This window comes from Dipteris shenzhenensis, chromosome 10, assembly GCF_047967505.1.
Source record: "Dipteris shenzhenensis isolate YYH24624 ecotype China chromosome 10, Dip_SZ_1.0, whole genome shotgun sequence".
NCBI lineage: Eukaryota > Viridiplantae > Streptophyta > Polypodiopsida > Gleicheniales > Dipteridaceae > Dipteris > Dipteris shenzhenensis.
Window position 1 is genome coordinate 17,153,500 of NC_141605.1, and position 5,494 is coordinate 17,158,993.

Below are 5,494 nucleotides of genomic sequence, written 5' to 3' on the forward strand. Positions count from 1 at the left end.
ATTTCCACATCCCTCATGGGTGCCTTATGCATCTTCTTCTCATTGAAGACTACATCATGGCTACGTATGATCTTCTTTGCTTCTGGATCCCAGAGACGATAGCCCATCTCTCCACTTTCACCATAACCCAGAAAGATGCATTTCCTAGACTTAGGATCTAGCTTCTTTCGAAGCTCTTTTGGCACATGTGCATATGCTTCATACCCAAATATACACAAATGAGAGTAAGAGGGCTTCTTGCCACTCCATGCCTCTTCAGGAATACTACCATCCAAACTCTTACTAGGTGATCTATTGATCACATGTACTGCAGTCTTCATTGCCTCAGCCCAAAAACCACCAGAAAGACTTGCATTGGAAAGCATGCATTGCGACCTTTCTTGAATGGTACGATTCATCTTTTCTGCAACTGGATTTTTCTCCGGGGATGTGAGCTCCCTCTTAATCCCACGTGTATCACAGCAATGCTGAAAGTCATGAGAGAGATACTCTCCACCATTGTCAGTCTGTAGGCATTTAAGCATTCTACCTGACTGATTCTCAACCAAGGCCAGCCATTTTTGAAATACCTGGAACACATTACTCTTCCAAGCTATAGCATAAGCCCACACTTTCCTAGTTGCATCATCAATGAATGTCACATAGTATTCAGCCCCACCTAATGACCGTGTAGGCATGGGACCACATACGTTTGAATGCACCAAATCAAGCTTTTCAATTTCTTTCTTTCCCCTTCTTTTATGGGCTGATTTAGTCTACTTCCCATAGAGACAGTGCTCACAAAATTCAAAATCAGAGAAACTCAAATGCGGTACATAACCCAAATGGCATAAGAGTTTCATTCCATTCTGGCTCATGTGCCCCAACCTGCAATGCCACAAAGAAGTGCTTGGCTACTCGGTTATTGCAACAACATGATCAAATACCCCTGATACATGTAAGGGATACAAAGTCCAACAGTTGGCACCCCTGGCCAAAAGCATAGAGCCCTTCTGAATTTTCCAACTCTGAAAGCCAAAAGTGGTGTGAAAACCAACATCATCTAGCTGACCCACTGAAATAAGACTCTTGGTCAACTTAGGCACATGTCTCACATGTTTCAAAATAAATGCAGACCCATTTGTAAAAGAAAACTTTATGTCACCGACTCCCACTATGTCACATGCATAGTCATTTCCAAGATGCACACAACCTGTCTTTCCACTGTCATAAGTGGAGAACCATTCCCTATGGGGAGTAACATGGAATGAAGCACCAGAATCCAAAATCCAATCCTGGGAATATGCATCATCTGAACTGGTAAGCAATTCTGCAGATAAAGTAGACATGAAGAGAACGTCATTGTCACTATCATGTGTGACTGCATTGATCTCCTCGATCTTCACTTTTCCTTTGTCCTCCCTTGGACTCTCTTCCTTTTGATTTGCACCCCAATTTGCATTCTTTTTCTTATCCTTTTGCTCTCTTTTCAGCTTGTAGCAATCCTTTTTCATATGGCCCTTCTTGCCACAATGGTAACACTCAATGTTCCGTGCCCTGGATTTGCTACGAGACTTCCCTCTTTCTTGGGACTTCCCCCTGAACTGTGATCTGTCCCTTTGCACAATAAAGGCTACATCCTGCTTGTTTCCATCCATAGACTTTCGTCTAATCTCCTCGGCCAACAAGCTACCCACAACATCAAAAAATTTAGTACTCCACCAGGTGCAGAGTTACTGACAGCTGTACGGAAGGTATCCCATGAGGATGGCAATGAACATAAGAGAAATATTGCCTTAGTCTCCGCATGAAAATTCATCTTCTAAGCCTGAAGCTGGCTGAAAATAATATTGAATTCATTCAAGTGAGAAGCAATGGAGACCCCTTCCTTCATCTGCAGCTCAAATAACCTCTTCATGAGGTAAACTTTATTAGAGGCAGTTTCCTTCTCATAAGTGGCACACAGTTTCTTCCACAAATCTTTCGTAGTCTGCTCATTTACTATTGTGAAATAAACTGACTCTGCAAGATGAAGTCTAATAGTAGACTTTGCTAATGCATCCAATTCATTCCAATCATCCTTACACATATTTGCAGGCTTAGCTTCAATCCCTGCCAAGGGTTTAATCTACTTCTTTTAAATAAGCACATCCCTTATCTGTTCTTTCCACAAAGAAAAGTTTGTTCCATCAAACTTTTTAATATTGAAAAACTCCTTTTCAGACATGGAAGAGGATGCCATAATGCAAATAAAGCAAAATCCCAAATGCTAGTGCCTGTAAGAGAGAATCACACCAAATACTAGGTGCACCTAAATGTGTATGCCAGAATAGACTGAAATATCACCAAAACTCAAAGCTCAAAGCATCAAAAGATGTAGCTGACTCATGTGCATGTACTATGCATCCATATGAGCAAATTTGGCCCAAAAGAAAATGCCAACTGCAATGGCAATCCAAAATGCCAATAAGTGCCAAATGGCTCAAGCATAAACACCATCCATGGGCATATGCATCAATAATATCTCATCTAAGAGAGCATAACACTATCAGTGCATCACCTGCAATGTGTGAAAGCTGTCCCTCAACATAATATAGCATCCATGTGCAAAGTGTCCATAAAAAATAGCATCCCACAAGGCAATTTGGGCCTATCAGCGCATCTAATAAGGATTGCAATGCATCCAAATGGCCTATAAATCATCCACTGCAACCCAATGCACACCACGAATGAGCGCACATGGCTCAAACTGCAACCAAAGTGATCTGCATAAGGTATGCTCAAGAAATCATGGTCCCACGAAAAAGACCGCTACTGAAAATAGAACCTGAGATGCCTCAAAACATGGGCGCCATTGCATATTCGAACTCAGCAAGAAAATATGCAAATATCTCTCTTCTGTCGGAACTTCAAAATCCCAACCGATGAGTGAGAAATGGGAGTCAACACTTATCCACTGCCATGTGGCATAAATCTAAGGTTTCAAAACCTTAGAATGAAAAATGCATAACAGAGAGACGAAATCGAATACACAGAGATCTATAACTCTGAAAATACTCCACCGAATCGGGCAAGAACTGACAAGTAGGGTTTTTTGGGCATCCGGAACGCAATGGGACAGGCGGTTTTGGAAACCGTGGTCTCAATCACTGGGTCCAACACACGGACTGAAAAACGTTTTTGAAAACAGAGCTGTTTGTAAACTCCACCGAAGTGTGAATGATGAGCAACATAGAAGTTTTAGGACCTCGTGAGTCCACCAGAACTGACAGATCTCCAAATGGTTGCTCCAAACTTGAGTTCCAACACTCGGGCAGAAAAACGTAGGAATTGGCACAGTGAGTCAGAAATATAATGAAATGATCCCATATTCAAGAATGAAGGTGTTTCCAAGCTCCTGAAGTGAAGTGGACACCAAAAGCAAGCAATAGTTGCCTCTACAAGTCAATACGGAGTCTCTGTCATCGAACGGAACAGGGAAAAGCTCAAAAAACGACTTTTTCTTTGAAAACACTTAACATGCTCTCAAAACCACTTCGCAAAGCCAAAGTGACTTTTCCAAAGGTTCCTCCAAGTCTTTGCACACTCGGATGCAAGTAAAGTCACCCACAAAGCTTCCCACAGAGCTTCTCCTTCCTCCCACAAAGCTGCTGAGCTTCCAAGCATTCACGCATGCTCAGCTAGATCACCCGAGCTCTGATACTAGTTGAGAGTGCTCTCAACGGATGCAAGAACGGAAGAGAGAGAGAGAGAGACAGAGAGCCACACAAGTTTTGGTGGGTGCAAAACCACCCTAATCTTCTTTTTCATTCACTTATATATGCATTTGAGTATTGTACATAACCGGGGTAAAGGCACAGTGACCTTTAACCCCCACACATTCATCTTTATCCATTTTCTCTATCAATGTTGCAAAAACCACATGTACATCTATTAGCAAAAGAATAGATGACAGGATCTCATCTTTGGAGAATTAGTGGCTCCTTTACCTACCATTCCTCTCCTCACAAGCAGTGAACAAGGGTTCAACAATGTTTGGACACCTATTTGATACATCCTTCAAATTCAGCCACATTTCTTGAACCACTTACTATTTCTCGTAAGAGCGTCTACAATATGAGTCAAAAATATGTTTGGGGCATTGTCAACATAGTATCATGTATATGTAAGCATGTATATGTGATGATGAACCCATGTAACCTTCAACTTTTCCTTGCATAAATCTTCCTTAGACAAAAACCACTTGCTTAGCCTCCTTCAAGGTTTTTCATGTCGTGATCATGTGCTAATGCAATCATGTGATCACATATGATGGTCATGTTCCCTCAACCCGTGTTCACGTTAATATCCATGGTGACTTGATAACTATGACCTATTGACCTACCCTCTAGTAAATGTAATTTTACCGATGGTCGTAACTACTTGATTCCACTGTTATAATACCTTTTACTAGCAATATATTTATGCTGCCAATATTATACTTTATATAATATGTAGTAAATATGTAGTAAACACGTTTTATGTTGTATAAAATAACTACTTGTTGACAATTCCACTACAATAGCATATCGTGTTTCTAGTATTTGGACTTTTTTCTCTTATGCATTAGGCATGGCCAATTCTAAGAAAGAGGATAGAGTGTAGAGGGTGTGCATTGCCTAATAATTATAGCATATTGTCATTTTGGGAGTGTGAGCTCTTTGCTACTTATGCATTGGGGCTTGGCCAATTCTAAGAAAGAGGATAGAGTATATAAAGTGTGCATTGTATAGAGCTTTAAATGTGTCCTTTTTCTTGGGGTTTCGAGAACTTATTCCACATGTTCATTGGGTGTTGGCCAAATTTATAGGGATTCTGAGATTTTTAGTTTATTAGTCTAGGGACTAGGGCAATTTCTTGAAAAAGAATGGAGTTTAGGCTTGGTTTCTTTTAGGCTTGGTTTCTTTGAGACTTGGAAAACGTAAAGGAGAGTTTTGAGATATTATCTCTTTCATAGGAGTACTATTGTGTTAGGCTCTACATATGAAAGGAGGAATTGATGTGTTGTGGTGGTTATAGAAAACATGGTTACATAAACCTCTAAATCCTCATTAGTAGAGTTGACGTACACTAGAGAAGCCAACAAATCCACCCTGTCTTGAGTGGGCATTTGTGGAATTGACACGAGATGATTACATCTAGTGGAGATACCATGCTTGCAAAAAATATGTGAGTGGAGGTGCTCCACACATGACAGGTGATCGGATTACTATTTTGAATTTTGGCCTTCCTTTTAACTTTTCTTATTATCACTATTTCACGGCCCCAATTTTGTTGAAGGCTACAAACTTTGTTCACTTGAATATTTTTTGCTAGCTTGAGTTGCTTGCGTACTTATTTCTTCACCCAATAAGATTGATTGTAGTTCTTCCAACATAGGCACTTGCTTCTGAATTGATATAATATGAACTAAGTTCTCATGTCCTTCAAGTCCATTGAGGGTAAATTGTACTATAATTTCTTGACACTTCATATC